This window comes from Lutra lutra, chromosome 6 (assembly GCF_902655055.1).
Source record: "Lutra lutra chromosome 6, mLutLut1.2, whole genome shotgun sequence".
Lineage (NCBI taxonomy): Eukaryota > Metazoa > Chordata > Mammalia > Carnivora > Mustelidae > Lutra > Lutra lutra.
In genome coordinates, this window is record NC_062283.1 from 151,969,865 (window position 1) to 151,990,125 (window position 20,261).

The following is a 20,261-nucleotide window of genomic DNA, read 5'->3' on the forward strand; positions in this document are numbered from 1 at the left end:
CAGTTCCCCCTCCCCGACCGCCGCAAGGTCCGCGGGCCCGGGGCCGTGGGTCCGGACCGAAGGGCCGCTCTCGCCGAGGACTCGCCCCCAGGGCAGCGGCGCTCGCCGCCCACGGAGCCGCCAGAGCCTGGGGTCCCCGCGCGGAGGGAGGCCAAGGCGCGCGGTGGAGACGGGGCTTCCCGGGACGCCCGCCAGAGGCCCAGGCCCTCCGGAAACAGGGCGGAGCTGCAGCCGCCCTCCCTCTGCCCCGGCCCTGCACCGGGTTTTGTCCTTACCGGTCAGCGTCCCTCGGTCGTGAATAAGGGTCGTGGGCAAAGCCGCTCCGAACAGGAGGCAAGACAGGCCTCGCCCCTCGCGGCTGGCAGAGCGCGAATCCGTAAGAGGCCTCGAGGCCCTCGATTGTTTTAAAACCTGCGGACGGGGCTTGTCTCTGTGCCCACGGGCCCTTCCACACGGCCTGGGTTGAAAAACCTGGACCGAGAAGACAAAAGTCCCTGCTCGGGTCACACTGCGGTTGGAGGAGACCAACAAGAAACAAAGATCAGTCCCATGGAGGATGTCCCGGAGATGCGCAGGGAGCACCGGGGCGCCAGGCGGGGCGCGCAGTCCGCAGAGCAGCCCGAGGTCTGCACAGGGAGGAACGTCCTGCAAACACGCGGAGGCGGTAACAGAGCCGGTCACCGTCGCGGGCTGCCTCGGGAAGCAAGCCAGGCCCGCAGCAGGTGCTGAGGCCTGAGGGTGTGCGGGGCGTGTCCTGGGGTGTACTTGGGGTGTGTACTGGGCATGTACTGGGGGTGAACTGGGCGTGTCCTGGGGGTGTGCTGGGCTTGTACTGGGGTGTACTGGGCATGTACTGGGCTTGTACTGGGCATGTCCTGGGGCTGAACTGAGCTTGTACTGGGAGTGTAACTGGGCTTGTACTGGGATGTACTGTGTGCATACTGGGGGTGTACTGGGCACATACTGGGTGTGTACTTGTGTACGTACCTAAGGAGGGTCTGGATGGCTCAGTGGGTTAAGCCTCTGCCTTCCGCTCAGGTCATGATCTCAGGGTCCTGGGATCGAGTCCCCATGTGGGCTTCTGGCTCAGCGGGGAGCCTGCTTGGCCCTCAGCCCCTCCCCCTGCCCGTGCTTTCTCTCTTTCTCTCAAATAAACTAATAAAATCTTAAAAAAAAAAAAAAAGAAAGAAAGAAAAAAATGAGCTGAAAACTAACGCAGGAGAGAACAGAAAGAGGAACAGGAGACTATGCGGTGTCAGCTGGAACTTACACTTGAAAGTCACGTTGATGAGAGCAGAGAGGCGGTGACAGAGAAATCTGTGCATAAATCAGCGTGAGAGAGTCCCATGGAGCAGCTGCAGAAAATGTACACAGACGTAAAACAGTCGGGACAGGCTGCACAGCGGTTAAGAGAGATAGAGGGGCTGATGACTGCTGTGGGGAAACTGGCCCTTTGCAGGGGAAAACAGCTTAAAGTCTCACTTCCCCAATACACAAAGCTACTTAGGGATAATTAAAATCTTCACGGTAAAAAATGAAGTCATGGGCGCCTGGGTGGCTCAGTGGGTTAAGCCACTGCCTTCGGCTCAGGTCATGATCTCAGGGTCCTGGGATCGAGTCCCGCATCGGGCTCGCTGCTCAGGAGGAAGCCTGCTTCCTCCTCCCCTCTCTCTCTCTCTCTCTCTGCCTGCCTCTCTGCCTACTTGTGATCTCTCTCTGAAATAAATAAATAAAATCTTTAAAAAAAAGAAAAATGAAGTCATAACAACAGCAACAAAATATAGCTGAACATTTATCTGACTTGATTGGGGAATAACCTTTTAAGCATAAAAAACGGAATAAATCACAAAAAAACAAACAGATTTGTCTACATGAAATTTAAAGACTGTTCTTAATATCCTGAGGGGCCAGTAAAGGTTTGCAACAATCGCTTTCACATAACTCGTGTTATTACAACGTTTGAAATACAGAGACAAAGCCAAAACCTAATTAACATGAGCATAATTAGAAACCTTCCCTTTCCTTTTTTGCTTAGAAACAAAAACCTCTGCCTTTTTGCCCGACTGGGGGGAGGAAGGCTTTTCAGACATGACATCGAAGCATCATGTATATATTTTCATTATGTGTCTGCAACACTTTTGATGTTTTCTACAACATTTTAATGAGCCATCTGTCCAAAAATTATTTTCAAAAATTGAGAAGTTAGTAACCGGGTAAATGACAGACTTGTTTATGCTTATGTTATTGGTGGTGATTTAATGGTTAGTATCTGAGCTAAATGTTCCAAGAAACGAGGAGGCAGTTGTCAAGGTGGAAAAGGACCCCAGACAGGCAGCGCAAGGTACAAGGGGGTCCTAACTTCCACAGTGCTCTTTGAGGGGACAGAAATGCACATTCCTGTGTAGCCCTGAGGAAAATTTTTAAGTGGATTAAAAATAAAACTGAACAAAACACAAAAGCTAGATGCATTGGGGGCAGATCAGGGGAAGGGCTGGGTGGTGCGAGATACTCACAAAATACAGAATCAGGAAGATTTCCCTCCAAAAGCCGTGATCAGCGTTTGAGCAGGTGACTCCCCAGGTGGTATGTGGTCTCCATGTGAATAAAAAGGCATAAAGTCGACTTACGGAAAGAACATGGATATGGGGTAGAAAGACCACGGCGTCCAAGCCCAGGACCCAAAGTCCACACCCCAGCTCCCTGATTTAATTGTCCGGTGGCTTGAGTTGATGGCCTCCCTTCTCTGAGCTCTGGTTTCCACCCAGAAAGAAGAGTTTGGGTCTTGTAATCAATAAAACTGACGACCACGTGCGTCCCGAGGCCACAGCCCCCCGATGGTGTCGGAGCCTCCTGGGCTCCTGGACAGGTGGAAGGAGCACGTCCCACTTGTGCTACAAGCAGCCCAAACCCCAGATGGTGTGAACCCAAAACCCAGGAAGGGAGGGCGGCCACACTGAGGAGCGAAAAGTCCCCCAAAGCCAGTCCCTGGGTCAGAAAGGGAGGGAGCTAAGTGCAGGGAACATCAGGAATAGGAACAGGGCTTACTGGGCTGAGGGAGCAGGGTCCTCGGCGGTGGCCTTCACACGCTGGGAGCCGCCTCGTGAATGGGCATGTCGGCTGGGTGTGGAGGGACAGGGTTCTGGACATCACAGTCAGCCGTCCAGATGTTAACTGAATCGCTCATTGTTGGCAGATGAGTATTCATACTTCAAGTCTTTCTTCAAAATTACCTCCTGAGGCTTTTCTGCACTCTTCCAAGGCTCTGTGGTGGTCCGTTGTGCAGGTACTATTATACTGGGGAGGGCTGTAATATATTGGGGGTGCTGCTGGCACCGTCCCGTGGTCCCGTGCCAACACAGCCCTATACAGCGCCCCTGCTCCCCTAGGCCAATTTGTACAACACCTCTCTTAAATCCACACTGGGCGTCCTTAGGAGCCTTATAACAATTACCTAAGTGTGTTACACTTTCACACATATTCCCTGATGCTTTATGCCACCTGCTCTCGCTTCTGACCTGAAATCAAATGATCTGAGAACAGAAACCTTGATTTTCAACTTTATCTCTAACACCTCCAGAAGACTTGGGAACTTACTTAATGAATTAATAATATGAATTGTTGCTGTATTATATCTTAAAGCTGCTTCCATCACAGAATGGTCAAAGCTCCTTCCAGGTGGGATTATGGGCCTAAGGGCTAGCGAAGGTCAGAAAATGGATATGCAACTGACTGGCTGGTGGGGAAGAAGGTGTCATGATTTACCTACTGAGAATGTTCACAGTTTAGACATAGACTGGGCCCTGCCTAGGAAGAACCAGATGGTGAACCAGAGGATTAGAGAATGTTTTCAGATTGGCTGGCAGTATTGATGGGGATGTATTAAGGATTAAGTAAATTGCATTTTTTTAAGAAAAGATGAAGTTTGATTTCACCCTTCAACAGACAAATCTCTTGAATATAGTAATCATTGACTACATACAGAATACAAAAACAACTACCCAGAGTTTCTGATAGTAAACTAAAACAAGCAGATTTTGGAAGGGAGACACAATTTGGGAGAAAGAAATGCCACATGGTGAGTTTCTTGTTTTATGACTTTTAGCCGTAGTAGCAGTATGGTATGGCTAAAAACTGTGATCAAAACCCACAGAGACTTCTGTTCACCAGGATGGAGTAACAGAGGCTGGGTTTACCCTCCTATCTAAAAACAAAAAGACACATAAATGTATTTTTCAAAATATGTGGAACAATGACTATGAGTCACATTTTCTTGTTTCTTTGCACGGCTACCAATTCTGATTAGATGCTGGACGTTTTCAGTCTCAGCTCAGGACAGAAAGCCCATCAACCATTTATTTGAGAGAAGGGACTCAGATAAGCTGAGCCCTATGACTTCCCCCCATTATTGCCTAGAGAGAGTCTGAAGGTGACAGGGCAGGAAGCAGAGTCCAAACAGAGCTTAGTGGTCCCCCTGAATCGAGGAGACAGAATTTGGGATTTGGGAAGAATTTAGGATTTGGGAAGATTTGAATTTCTGGTTTTAAAGCCAATGCAGATGGACCTCCAGAAATGTGAAGAGATGCACCTTTGAAAATGTGGCCAATACTTATCTGTTCATGTATATGGGGAGTGTATCAGAGGACAGAAAAAGACCCATTGTAAAGGAACAGGCAGCACAATGCGTGGAGCTCACATGGGCTGAGAACAGGTTATGCTGTCCCCAGCCTGAGGAGAAAGACGTCCTACTACATGAACATCAGTAAAGTCCTCAAAAGGGTACTGCCCTAGTAAGAGGAATAAATCATCCCTAGACTAAAGGCTGTCCTGAGCCCATGTCATAGGGTTTTAAAGTAAGCTTTGAAGAGATTAGACTAATTATAAGTAACTAAACTGCATCCCCAAACGACACTCAACAATATTGAAATAACAAAATTCAGCACCCAACAACGTTAAATTTAAAATGTCCAACATCCAATCAAAAATCTTTAGCCATGAAAAGAAACAAAATACAAACAACACAATAACAACAGAAACAGACTCATAAATATAGAAAACTCATAAATACAGAGAATTCATTGGGGAAGAAGATGGGGGGAGGGCAAAATATGTGAAAGGGATAAAGAAGCACAAACTTTCAGTTATAAAATACGTAAGTTATAGGAATGAAAACTGCACCACAGAGAATATAGTCAATAAAATTATAAAAACATATGGTGACAGATGGTAACTATACTTACTGTGGTGAGCATTTCATAACATACAGAATTGTTCAATCACTATGTTGTACACCTGAAACTAACATAATACTATATGCCAATTACACTTGAATTTAAAAATGTTTGAATTTAAAAAACAGGAAAATATGGTGCATAATCAATAGAAAAACCGTCAAAGAAACAGACTCAGAAATAACAGAGATGAGGGGTGCCTAGGTGACTCAACTGACTGAGCATCCCACTCTTGATACCGACTCAGGTCATGATCTCAGGGTCATTGGGTCGAGTCCTGTGTTGGACTCCTTACTGGGTATGGAGCCTACTTAAGACCGCCTCTCTCCCTCTGCCCCTCTCTGCCACGCTCCTCTCTAAATAATAATAATAATGACAGATGATAGAAATAACAGAAAAAGATAATAAAACTGTAATAGGAGAAAGTAGAAGAAAGCATGAATGAAATGAGAAGAAAAACCAAAGTTAGGAGAAAAAAGATCCAATCATACTTCAGTAGATGAAAAACTACAAAACTTTCAAAATTGGCACAGATAACAGAAAATCTAAATAATCCCATGTCTATTAAAGTCATTGAATTAATATCAAAAAGACTTTTGATGTTTGGCCCAGATAGTTTTAGTGTTGAATTCAAATATTGTAGAAAAAATGTAGTATAAATACCACCTAAATTCTTCCAGAAAACAAAGGAAAGGGGTGCCTGGGTAGCTAAAATGCTTGGGCATCTGCCTTGGCGGCTTGGCTCATGATCTCCAGGTGCTGGGATCAAGCTTGGGCTCCCAGCTCAGCGGGGAGTCTGGTTTTCCCTCTCCCTCTGCCTCTCCCCCTGCTTGTGCCCTCTCTGTCTCTCTCTCTCTAATGAATAAATAAAATCTTAAAAAAAAAAAAGAAAAGAAGACAAAAGAGAGATGAACACTCCAATTACGTCATGAGTCCAATCTAACATTAATACTGAAATCTAACAAAAACATCAACAAAAACAAAAAATAGGAAAGTACAAATCAGTAACCCTCATAAACACACATACTCTTAACAAAATACTAGCAAATATAAATTAAACATGTATGAAAAGAAGAATATATACCTGAGTCAGGTTTATTGAAGAAATTCAAGATCGGTTTAAACTTGATCAAAATCGACCACCCTGTTAGTAAACAAAAAGTTTAAAAAGGGTTAATTTCCAAGTTAATAGATAAAAAAGAAGGAAACCCACATGATTGTTTTAATAGGTTCTGAAGAAGCATTTGACAAAGTTCAATATCCATTCATGATTAAAGGGAAAAAAATACCCTCAGAAATGGATCAAAGCATCTTCCATCTCATGAAAGATCTGCAGCTAATGTCATCCTTAATGGTAAATTATTAAATACTTTCTCCTTAGGAGCAAAAAATAAAACAAGGATACCTTGGGGCGCCTGGGTGGCTCAGTGGGTTAAGCCGCTGCCTTCGGCTCAGGTCATGATCCCAGGGTCCTGGGATCGAGCCCCGCATCGGGCTCTCTGCTCAGCAGGGAGCCTGCTTCCCTTCCTCTCTCTCTGCCTGCCTCTCTGCCTATTTGTGATCTCTGTCTGTCAAATAAATAAATAAAATCTTAAAAAAAAAATTAAAAAAAAAAAAAAACAACAAGGATACCTTATCTCATCATTTTTATTCAACACTGTCCCAGTGATTCTACAAAGCGCAATGGCCCAGATAATGAAACAGAAGACATAACTGTATAAAAGAAGAAAAAATTGTTCCTATTTGCGATGACATAACTGCATATATAGAAAATCCTAAAGAATCTACTAGATAACTCTAACTAATAAATGAATTAAAAATAGTGTTAGATTATCACATTAATAAGCAAAATTTATATTTGTAGCAAATAATTGGAAAATTAAATTTAAAACATGTCCACTTATAATACCATCAAAAACAAAATATTTAAGAAAAATTTAGCAAAAGATATATAAGACTCTATACTAAAAACTATAAAACACTGTAATGAAAAATTAAACAAAACCTAAATAAATGGAGAAATATAGCATCCTCACTGATTGGAAGACTTAGTATTATTAAGATGTCATTTCTTCTCAAATTCATCTACGTATTTAGCTCAGTAACTCAGTCACAATCAAAACCTCAGCAGAAAAAAAAAAAAAAAAACCTCAGCAGATTTTTAAAACAAAAATTGGAAACCAGGTTCTAAAATTTATATAGAAATTTGAAGGTCAGTGGGTTAGAGCCTCTGCCTTCAGCTCAGGTCATGATCCCAGGGTCTGGGATCAAGCCCCATATCAGGCTCCCTGCTCCGCGGGGAGCCTGCTTCCCCCTCTCTCTCTGCCTGCCTCTCTGCCTATTTGTGACCTCTGTCTGTCAAATAAATAAATAAAATATTAAAAAAAAAAAAAAAGAAATTCAAAGGTCCTAGAATATCCAAAGAAATCCCTTAAGAGAAAAGTCAAGTAGGAGGACTTAAACTTCCCCACTTAAGATTTGCCATAAAGCTCCAGGAATCAAGACAGTATAATATGGGCAAAAGGACCGATGAATGGACGGAACAGAATGGAGACCCCAATAACAGACCTTCATTGATGCAGTCTCCCAATTTTCAACAAAAATGCCAAAGCGCTCCCCAGAGGAAGAGACAATCCTTTCAACAAATGGTGTTGGAATAACTGGATTTCCTTTCTGTAGGAAAAGGACACTTGACTCTCTGTCATATATAAAAAGTGATTTGCAATAGATCCCATTTAAGACCATAAAACTTTTAGAAGAAAATGTAAGAAAAAAACCTTTGTGACTTAAGAGTAGACAGATGTTTTTTGGTTATATTCAAATAAAAACTTCTCAGCAAAACATACCATTAAGGAAATATCTAGACAAACTACAACTTTTTTTTTTTAATTGGAAAACATACACCGAAGGGCTGATTTGCAGATCTGTGAACAACTCAGTAATAAAAACACCGTTCTCTAAAAATGGGCAAAAGACGTGAAGGGCCCCTTCATAAAATAAGATATCGGAACAGCTAATAAGCACAAGAAAAAGTGCTAACATCGTGAGTCATCAGGGAAGGGCAGAGTGAAACCGCAATGAGACACCACCTCCAACTTACCGGAATTCCTACAGTTAAAAGATCAATAGCGCCACGTGTCCGCAGGCAGGCAGAGGAACCCGAGCTCCTGCACCTTGTTGTTGGGAGGATAAATGACATCACCCCTTTGGGGAAAAGCTCTGCCGTTTCTTTAAGAAATAAAACACACATTCACTCTCTGATGCAGCAGTCCTGATCCTACGTCCTGACTCGAGAGAAATGACTGCTGTCTCATCCCAAGACTTGAATGACACTGTCAAAACGGCCCCGACGGGGAGAGCCCAGCAGCCCGCCTGCGGCGCGGATGAACGCAGCTGCCCACTCTCCGACCAACGTGAGCGACACGATGCGTCTCGGGACGGCGCTGAGGACGGGCAGACAGGACCGCGCTCTCCTAAGGATTTGCAGGGCTGATCCCCGGAACCCTGACTCTGCTGGCTGACCTGGTGAGGAGGCATCCGGGGTGCTCATCGGCTCACCGTGAAGAGGGAAGTTACCCTGAAGTCACCGGGTGGGCCACTGTCGTCACTACCCTTCAAAGCGGAGGAGGGAAGAAAAGAAGTCACAGTGGTGCGCGGTGAGGCCAGAGAGGCCGCAGCTGGCTTCGGAGATGGAGGACAAAGGTGTAGACCGAAGCCTCCTTCCGTTATATTTCATTTCGTCTTTGGTCCCTGAAATAGTTTCGGAACAATAAAGGTGAAAGGTGTGTCCGTGGTTCATGACAAACTCTGAGCATATGTAACGAGGTGACTGACTTGGGAAGCCCCCCAGTGATCTACGGGTGGGGCTGGCCTCCAGGGGAACCCACAGTGGCATAAGAGAGCGGGACCCTCAGCCCCAGCTTGGGGTGGGGGAGAGGCTGGAGGCTGACTTCGTCTCCAGGGGCCAGTGATTTAATCGATCACGCCTGTGTCGCGAAGCCTCCGTAAAAACAGAACAGGACGCGTTAGCGAACAAGAGCACACCCGTGTGTGGGGACGGTGGTTGACCCCACGCTCCACGGGGTCAGAAGTTCCTGTGCTTGGAAGATAAAGTTGCATTGTTTAAGCTGCTAAATTTGTGATAATCTCTTCCGGCAGCCGTAGAAATCCAATACGGCTAAGAAGGAGAATCCCGACGTGAACGGGCAAAGGCTGTTCGGCTCCAGTTTTGTAAAGTTATAGAACAGGCCCGTCTCGCGGGTGATGGGAAAAATCAGCACAGCAATGGGGGCGGGGAGCAACCGGGGCAGGCCTGGGAACCTCCGGGTGGACGGTCTGCTCCCCGCACTGATAAGGTCAGGGTCACCAAAGTGCGTGTGTTGTCAAAGCCCAGTTAACGGACACTTCGGATCTGCATTTCCTGGAACGCAAGGAGGACACAGAGTGCGCACCTGTGAGCACCTGCTAATCTGCTGATGACACGTGACGAAGCGTAATGGGGACTGCAGAGATGTCGGCAGCCGACTCTGAAGTGGTCAGAAGCAGGATGGCTCCTGGAGGGACAGAGGGGCGGGTGGGTGGACAGACGTCAGAATGAACATCAGAAAATGCTCACGGCAGAATCCAGGTGGCCAGTGCACAGGTGTTCGCTGAGATGTTCCTTCACCTTTATTGTTTGAAATGGTTTGTTTTTTAAAAAGGTAACAGGTCGGCTCGGTACAGAGGATGGAAACACAACTTGGAAGCAGAAAACCCAAAGCTTTAGGTCACTGGTTAGATCACGGGAGAGATTTTTCAAAAAGCTCGTGTCTGAGGCTCCCCAGGATTTGATAATAATTGGTCCAGGCATGAATGATTTTTTTAAGAGAGAAAGTCAGGCTGTCACCAGTCAAGACCCTCCTACTCTGCTTTCCAGCAAACACCCCCCGAGAAACGGCGAGGCCTCCAGCGCGCCGACCCAGGGCCCATCGGCCCTGACGCAACAAGGAGACGCGATGGCTCCACGGCACCCGCACACGGTACCCTCACACAGCACCCTCGCACAGCACCCTCACACAGTACCCTCACACACGGTACCCTCACACAGCACCCCCGCACACAGTACCCGTACACAGCACCCTCACACAGCACCCTTGCACACAGTAACCTCACACACAGCACCCCCGCACAGCACCCTCGCACACAGCACCCTCACACAGCACCCGTGCACACAGTAACCTCGCACACAGCACCCTCGCACACAGTAACCTCGCACACAGCACCTCGCACAGCAGCCTCACACAGTACCCTCACACACGGTACCCTCACACAGCACCCTCGCACACAGCACCCTCACACAGCACCCGTGCACACAGTACCCTCGCACACAGCACCCCCGCACACAGTAACCTCACACACAGCACCCTCGCACACAGTACTCTCACATAGCACCTCGCACAGCACCCTCACACAGTACCCTCACACACGGTACCCTCACACAGCACCCCCGCACACAGTACCCGTACACAGCACCCTTGCACACAGTACCCTCGCACACAGCAGCGGCACACAGCACCCCCGCACACAGTAACCTCACACACAGCACCCTCGCACACAGTACTCTCACATAGCACCTCGCACAGCACCCTCACACAGTACCCTCACACACGGTACCCTCACACAGCACCCCCGCACACAGTAACCTCACACACAGCACCCCTGCACACAGTACCCTCACACAGCACCCTCGCACAGCACCCTCACACAGCACCCTCACACAGTACCCTCACATAGCGCCCTTGCACAGAGTACACTGCACACAGTAACCTCACACAGCACCCTCGCACACAGTACTCTGCACACAGTACCCTCGCACAGAGTACCCTCACACAGCACCCTCGCACACAGTACTCTGCACACAGTACCCTCGCACACAGTACCCTCACACAGTACCCTCGCACACAGTACCCTCACACAGCACCCTCGCACACAGTACTCTGCACACAGTACCCTCGCACAGAGTACCCTCACACAGCACCCTCGCACACAGTACTCTGCACACAGTACCCTCGCACACAGTACCCTCACACAGTACCCTCGCACACAGTACCCTCACACAGCACCCTCGCACACAGTACTCTGCACACAGTACCCTCGCACACAGTACCCTCACACAGTACCCTCGCACACAGCACCCTCACACAGCACCCGTGCACACAGTAACCTCGCACACAGCACCCTCGCACACAGTAACCTCGCACACAGCACCTCGCACAGCAGCCTCACACAGTACCCTCACACACGGTACCCTCACACAGCACCCTCGCACACAGCACCCTCACACAGCACCCGTGCACACAGTACCCTCGCACACAGCACCCCCGCACACAGTAACCTCACACACAGCACCCTCGCACACAGTACTCTCACATAGCACCTCGCACAGCACCCTCACACAGTACCCTCACACACGGTACCCTCACACAGCACCCCCGCACACAGTACCCGTACACAGCACCCTTGCACACAGTACCCTCGCACACAGCAGCGGCACACAGCACCCCCGCACACAGTAACCTCACACACAGCACCCTCGCACACAGTACTCTCACATAGCACCTCGCACAGCACCCTCACACAGTACCCTCACACACGGTACCCTCACACAGCACCCCCGCACACAGTAACCTCACACACAGCACCCCTGCACACAGTACCCTCACACAGCACCCTCGCACAGCACCCTCACACAGCACCCTCACACAGTACCCTCACATAGCGCCCTTGCACAGAGTACACTGCACACAGTAACCTCACACAGCACCCTCGCACACAGTACTCTGCACACAGTACCCTCGCACAGAGTACCCTCACACAGCACCCTCGCACACAGTACTCTGCACACAGTACCCTCGCACACAGTACCCTCACACAGTACCCTCGCACACAGTACCCTCACACAGCACCCTCGCACACAGTACTCTGCACACAGTACCCTCGCACAGAGTACCCTCACACAGCACCCTCGCACACAGTACTCTGCACACAGTACCCTCGCACACAGTACCCTCACACAGTACCCTCGCACACAGTACCCTCACACAGCACCCTCGCACACAGTACTCTGCACACAGTACCCTCGCACACAGTACCCTCACACAGTACCCTCGCACACAGTACCCTCACACAGCACCCTCGCACACAGTACTCTGCACACAGTACCCTCGCACACAGTACCCTCACACAGTACCCTCGCACACAGTACCCTCACACAGCACCCTCGCACACAGTACTCTGCACACAGTACCCTCGCACACAGTACCCTCACACAGCACCCTCGCACACAGCACCCTCACACAGTACCTTCCTCATCACGATTGCTCATTTTCCTCTCAAAGCAGGACGTCCGCTTTGAGGACGACCTGGGAAACTGAGGCAGGGCCAAAGAAGGACTGGGCAGCCTATTTTTATCCTTTTCAAGACCTGGGCAGCTAGAGCTCGGTTAGGAGGACAGAAACCTCGGCGCCTGGCCGTGTGCACACACGGGGGTGACTGGACACTGGCATGGGTGTTGTGACTGGGCTGAAGGGTATCCCACACCCAAGTCACGTTGGCCTGCAAACTGCGGTTGTGTCTGTCTCGGGAAACAGGCAGGGTCTCTGCAGACGTGATAAGGTGAAGCCAGGCTAGGTCGGCGTGGCCCCTATCCGATGCTGGGTGTCTGATGAGAAGAGAGAGCTTAGTCACCGGGGAGGCCAGGCTGAGGTGGAGGCTGCTGTGGGAGGCACATGGCCACAGACAAGAAGCACCTGGAGCCGCCAGAAGCTGGACAAGGCCGCCGTGAGAAAGGGCACAGCGTGCCGACACGTGACTTTGGGGTCCTGGCCTCCATCGCTGTCAGTGCCTGTGCCGTCGGCCACCCGGTGGGTAACGTGTTCCGACAGCCTGAGCAAAGGAGCACACGCTGGGCCTGGTGTGGGAGCGACATCTCCATTGTCCAGGCTGACAAGCCGGCTCTCCCGGTGCGGCTGATGCGGGAGGAACCGTGAAAGCACCTGTCCCCAGCCGGGCCCAGGGCTGTTGGCATCACCTTCACCTTGACAAGAGCCTCTCCTCATGCGGGCAGAGCTTCGCGCGTTCACCTCACAGATGCCGTGGGCGGAAGATGCCGGATGCCCAGAGGACCAACAATTCCTACCTGCGAAAGGCCCAGCCCCCAGTCACGCCTCGTGCAGACGGACAGACAGAAGTGGTGGAGGAGGGAGCACAGAGGGGCCGCAGGTCGCTCCTGTTCCCCGAGGCCGATGGTCTCTGTTTTGGGGGCTGCTGGTGCCAGGACACAGGACCATGTTTTGGTCTGTCCCTGCAGACCTGCTTCCCTTCCAGCAGCATCTCTAGCCGGAGCCTCCTGAAGGCAGAACCACGCTCATTGACAACAGCCGTGGGGGGATTTGTGGCAACGGGCAGAGCCCAAATCTAAGCTTTCCTCCCAGGGTTCAGGAGAAGATGCTCCATCCACCGGCAAGGGTTAGTGTTCCAGGGCGCGGCAGACACGGGACGCTGAAGCCAGAGACGTGGGGTCAGACACAAAGGCCGTCCCCGTGCACTAGCATGATGCATCGCGGCGCACTGGCGAGGGTGGCAGGTGTCTGTCCTTCCCAGCAGAGGCCTCAGACGTGACTGAGCCAGCTCTGCCTCCTCTCTCCGACTGCTGGCTGGTGGTCAAACCGCGGGGTTACAATTTGGGGGCGGGGTGGGGTTCTGTGAGCTCAAGTGGAGAAGAGAACGACCTCTCTGTTTCTAGCAACCTCCGGGACGTCCTGTATTTCCTGCGCCCGTGAGTGCGGGCGGGAAACCCAGCAGCTGCGTCAGGACCGGCAATGCTGCTGCCAGTAGAAGCCGAGTTCCACGTCTCATTCCGGGTCAGTCTTGGTGCTTTACTGTATGTTTACTGTATGTGTTTAAGGACATTATTCTGAGAAAAGCCCATTCCTCAGGCCGCCGAAAGGGGACACGGCCCCCGAAAGATAAAGCCTGGCGGTAAGCTGAACGGCACCAGCAGAGCCATTCGCCACCGGAGCCCGGGCCCCGAGGCACGGCGTGCGAAGTCGCCCACCGGCCAGAACGCTGCAATCCGCCAGCTCCACGGGAGGAAAAAGCTGGGGTGTGTTTACTACAGCCACTAGCACCACCCCTCCCAGCTGCGGCAGAGACACCCAGGCCACCCTGGGAGCCGCCATGCGGGCCTGGCCCGGAGCCCTGTTCTTGTTCACCGCCCCTGCAGCACGGGGCGCTCCGGGATGGGAGGGGGGATCTGGCCCAGGAGCCTGAGTCGGGCAGGGCTGGCTCTTCCCCCGGCAGGTCTGCGAAGCTCTGCCCAGCCCCTTCCTCGGCCGCACTGCCGAGGGTCACTGCCGGGGGTGTCACGTCGTGATCATTCTGTTTGGAAACGAGGCTGCGGTCCCACCGTCCGCTGGCCTTGCAGGGGTGCCCGAGAGCGGACGTGGTCCCGGAGTGGTGCCCTTTCCTGCAGACAGATTCCAGCGCTGTGTGATCCGCCACTGTCTTCCCACCCCCGCTGACATGGGCAGGCAGGTCCACGCTGGAACGCAGCCACGGATGCGCAGGAGGAGGAGAGGAAGTGGGAGGGCTGAGAAGCGGGAGGGCTGAGAAGCGGGAGGGGTGAGAAGTGGGCCTCCACCAGCCTCTGGACAAGCGGCTCCCTGCCAGCACCCAGCGCCTCTCGCCTGCCCCACAGGCTTCTCGGGGACTGACGGCCTCTGAAATTTACTGCACCAGCAGACCCACTTCCACGCCGGTCCCTGAGCCGACTGGCCTGCTGCTCCCTGATGGCGCCCGCATTCCACAGGGCAGGGAAGGGAAGCCAAGTCCAGGGAAGCCAGTGCGCCATCGAATGGGGATTCGAACCCAGGACTCCGCCATCTCTCCTGGACCCTCAGGCACCGATGCCCCTGCCTGTGGGTTCTGCTGCTGTTCTCACCCACCCCTCCCTGCCTGTCCCCGCTGGTTGCTCTCAGCCTTCCAGGGCTGTGAGTCTACTTGGTTCTGTGTCCCAGAACTAGACACGAGTCCCAAGCGGCCTCACCGGGAGAGCGTGGAGCTGGGGAAACACGGAACTTTCCATCGGAAGGACAGGGTGGTTGCGGGAGGCCATGGAAAGTCCCAGCTCTGGGCCCCCAAAGCCACGCTTGTTAGAAGGCATTGACTGCAGCGATCCATGGGGTCCCTGCTGGAACGCAGACCAAGCCACGACCGGAGGAAGAGCCCGGGACCCTGCACAGCTAACCCGCCCCCAACGGTTCCAGAGTGGGAGGCCCAGGGCCCACGCTGCACTGACGTGGACCCATCGGAGGCTTTTGGGTGACCTTTCAGATGAGTGTGAGCACACCTGCTCCATCTGCCTGCCCGGGCTTGCTGGGAGGACCAGTGGGAAATGACAGGAGGAAACACTGAAATCACAGAGCACAGCTCACCCCATGGGGCTTGTGGCTATGCTGCCCTTTCGGGTTCCTGCTGCTGGTCCCTGTGGGCAAACAGCGGAGACCCTGGCCCAGCGGTGCTGACCTGCAGGCCCCACAGAGCAGGAGGATCAAGAAACAGGAGCCCAGTGAGGCGTCCACACTAGCAGGACGCTGCCCCCCCGGACAGCTCTCAGGGGGTGAGATCGGCCGGAGCAGCGTCATAAGGACTTGGAGTGAATCTGGCTAGCGAACTCGGGGTGAATCTGGCCAGCGATCTCAGCTCCGACGTCATTTCAGGCTGGATCCAGGGGCTCAGCGCCAACCGCACCGCTGGAGGACATCTGGCAGCAGGTGCCAGACCATGGAGCAAGGAGGAAGGCCGGGCATCCTTGCTGCCATCCGGAGCCGAGTGCCAGAATTCCAGCCTGACACTCCCTGGACGTGGGCGTAAAATCCCAAGGTCACCATTCCCGGCGCTGAGATGAGGAAGTACAGCGTGTGGCTTTCTGCATGTTATGTCACAATACATAATCTTCTCTTTCATTGGCTGCCTCCTCCCTCCTTTGCTCACAGCCTTGACTGCGGTGGGCGGGAGGGGCCCTGGGCTGAGCTGGCCCGTTTCCATGGAGGAGCGGCCCTAGGCGGGGGCGCCCGTTCGCAAACACAGCCCGCTCCTCTGGACACGCAGAAGGGCGAGGACAAGCTGTGGGTCTTGACCTTCTGAGAGTCTCTGGGAGGTTTTGTGCCCAGAGATTTAAGTGTTTTCTGTGCTAGAGACCATGGAGACCATGGAGACTGGGAGGGGCACATTCTCTGCTCCAGACGTGGAACAGAATGTTGCAGGGAAAGCAGAGACGTGTGGGGGACACCGGCCAGTGAGCGAGACATGTGAGGTCCCCAGAGGTGCCTGTGCGCTGGAGCACCTCATGAGACCCGGCCCCACGCTCGCTGCCCCATCCAGGCGGGCCCTTCAGTGGCCGTGGTGTCCGGCAGGAGGAGGAGGGAGGTCAGGGGTTCCCCCCACTTGCCACGGTACCCACAGCCCTCAGCCACTGCCCCTCGCCGCAGGAGGTGCTCTGGGAATAGTTGTCGAACAAACAAACGAATGGATAGAGGTGAAGGTGGACAGGCAGCCCGCACCACGGAAGCCTCGCACCTCACTCCATGCGTGTGCCGTGTGCCCGCCCCGAGGGAGCTCACAGATGTTCCCGGAGGACACACGGGGCTCTAGTGAAATAATCCCCAGCCGGGGCTCGGCTCTCTGAGCTTTGTGGCGAGGCGTCTCCCATGGCCTTTCCTCCATTCCCGGCAGAAACTCAGCCTGGCCACGCTGTCTCCTCGCACCCGGCCAGCCCTTGCAACACCTCCCGATTACCCGCGGTGGGCAGCAGTCAACCCGCGACCCACCTTCGCCTGGCCTGTGCCCCCCACCCCATCGCCGCCCGAGGGTCCTGGCGTTTCTCTCTCCACCCTGCCCTGCCTCCTCCATGGTCGCCTGCCCCCGACGGAGCAGCGGCTGAGCTCTGAGCGCGGCATGCGGCAGAACAGCTGGACTCTTATCTGGGAAACCCGCTTCGCTGGCACCCCTTCCCGCCTGACTTCCAGGACCTGCCAGGGTCAGGGCAGCCCCTCAGCCCTTCTGCGGACTCGCCGCGCTCCTTCACAAGGTCTGCCCCATCCCGGCTCCTGCCCCGCGGCTTCCCTACCCCACCCCACCCCCATGTCATTGCCCCAACAATTCCATGCCCCGGAGGGCCCTGCCTCGCTCCCCCTCCTTGGTGTCCCGCAGACCCAGCTCGGGTTTAGCTCACCCTCCACGGCGTCTGTTCCATTCACACGGCGTGTCTCCTGCCCCGCCGGCCTCGTGTCGTAGATCTTCCAGATGTACTTTCACACAACTGTGGAGGAAGCTTCTAGAAGCTTGTGGCCAGGTTCCCTGTCCCGTCTCTCCAATTCCTTCACCCAGAGGCCTGCTAACTTAATTTATCATGAAGATACTCCTCAGCACTCCCAGACACGTCAAGACAAAACGTCCGGCTCGGGAAAACAAGGGGGTAAACGTCAGCGCGTGGCTCACAGGACCCCTGACACGGCCCACAGGCCGAACTACGCGTCCTTCCACAGATCATAGCCACAGTCACTGGCATGAGTGAACCATCGCAGGCACATTTCCTGATAGTTTGTAGAAGCTACTCTTTTAAGCTGGATTTCCCCTTTCCACGGAGTTATTATTCCCCCAGAAGTAATTATACCTCGGTCCTGACTCCACAAAGCCCAGTTTTAACGACGCTGTGGTTGATAATCATTGACAGCAATCCACCGTCCAGTGTCTCTCCTCTGGGACACGGACGCCTGTACGGCCCCTCTGCAGGAAGTGGGAGCACGAAGGGCAGCTCGAGCCTGTGGGTGAAGACGGGGAGATGGCGGTCTCCTGCTTTCCCTGGGGGCGGTGAGTAGAGGCAGCCGATGGCATCCCCTGGTTAGATGCCCACCCCGCCACCTGCAGGCCCCACGCCCCTCCCAGGAGGCACCCAAGATTCCAGATGGACAGAAACCCGAAGAGATTCCCCTGAGATGACCAGATTTGCAGTCAGAGGCCTCGGCTGGCCTTGGTTCGCGGTATAGCCTGAATAACTGTGCCCACATTTGTTATATGGTGACCTTCCTCTCCAGCGTGAGGGTGTCTGGAGGGGCCTTTGGGAAGTGATTAGGTCATGGGGTGAAGCCTTCACGAACGGGATGAGCCCCCTTATAAGAGACCCCGGACACCCCAACCCTGGCGCCACGTGAGCACCCAGCAAGGAGATGGCTCTGGGAACCAGAATGGCCTCCTGGACGCTGACTCTGTCGGCGATCTCAGACCTCCAGTTCCGGAACTACGAGAGGTCAGTGTCTTGTCCAGAGGCACCCGGTTGGCGGCATGTTTGCTAGGACAGCCTGAGGGATGAGATGGCCCCGCTGCGGGATGCGGTACTGTGTCCCGGGTGCGGTGGCTGCTCTCTGGCAGGCTCACTCCTGACACCGTGTGCCACGATTTCCAAACACGTCTAGTGGGCCGGGCCGTCCATAGGAAGTTGGTCAAAAATGATCCTGGGCAGTTATGTCTGTGGAGCGGAGAAAACTGCCATCGAGAAGGGACAGACTCGGACATTCCTGAGCTGGGACTGCCAGCCGGGTCCTAACTGTCCACGTGACCGGGGCCGGTCCCCCCTCTCTGATGTCACAGCCTCATCTGTCGCAGTGTCTGCGGGGCACTCAGGCCCCCATGATGGGTGAGACCAGGGATACGACAGAGGGTCCCCGCTCCACCACAAACACACCAGGAGCACGAGTAACACACTAATAATAAAAATGGCATCCTTAACACATGAGCATGAATAAAACATTACAGCAACGGGATCGGAAGGCCAAGGAGGCAGAGGGAGGACGTGGTAAGGGACCTGTCCGCAGCAGGCCGTGGCGAGGGGCCGGGGGAGGCCTGGGAAGCATGGCCCTACAAGCACAAGCAGCCACCCCGGGTGCGGGCAGCCACGGTCACAGCCCCCCGCTATCCGACCAAGACGTGAAATCACTGTCTCCGATGGGCCCGCTGCCAGAAGCTGGGGGCCCGCGCCCCTCACAGTGCAGACAGGGGTGGGGACAGGCAGTGGTGCCGGAGCCACCGAGGGGGCAGAGCTGGCTTCAGGCCGCCTCCAGGTGTGTGAATGCGTCCTCTGATCGCCTTGAGTAGAGGGAGATCTGCCTGAACGCTGTTCCTTGTCTGGCATCCTGGGATCGAGCCCCATGTCGGGATCCGTGCTTGGCAGGGCGTCTGCGTTTCCCTCCGCCTGCTGCTCCCCCTGCTAGTGCTCCCCCCCCCGCTCTCTCTCTTAAAAAAAAGAAAAGAAAAGTGATTCTTCATGACACAGAAGATTCAAAAAGGGTTTTCATCCCCCAATTCCCTGCACGCTCCTCTCTCCTGGGATCTTTGTCCTCTGCTCCCTGACCCTGCACTGGGCCTGTGTCCCCGCTACCTCCCAGGAGCTCTCCTGACCCTGAGATACTGAGTAAGTATTGCTCTCACGTGCCAATAAACAATCAACTCAGGATTCTTCGTTTCTAAGTTAGCCCTCGGGTCCCTCTCCCACATCCCCATCAGTAACACCCGTACTGATGAGCGTGGACACTGAAGTGTAGACAGGCCTGTTGGGGACGTGTGTACCTCAGGTGACCCGTCCATCACAGCCATCACGACAGAGCCCATGGCAGACTCCCAGAAGAGGAGCCGAGCGCAAGCTGGGACCCCGAGGGGGTGACGGGCAGTCACTGGTGCCCGCTCTCTGTGTCTGCCCCTGAGCGCCAAGCAGCGGACCGGCCTGATCGCCAGGGGCCACGGTCTTCATCTGGCGACGCCTCGCAGGGCCTCTGGCAGTGGTACAAGCCCCTCCTCACTCCCAGGGTGCGCCCCACCCTCCCATGGGGGCGAAGACACCAGAAGGTGGTGAAGGGGGGGAGGTTATGGGATTTCTCCTCCCCAGAAATCTGGCTCCGGGATTTGTGTGATAAACAGCACCGAGGAAAGGGAGCCCATTTA

At 53.3% G+C, this 20,261-nt stretch overlaps 1 pseudogene; it reads right to left on the reverse strand.

The window, feature by feature from the left end:
• Positions 1-14,129: 14,129 nt before the first annotated feature.
• On the reverse strand, positions 14,130-15,117 carry LOC125101698 (uncharacterized; annotated as a pseudogene).
• Between the last annotated feature and the right edge of the window lie 5,144 nt (positions 15,118-20,261).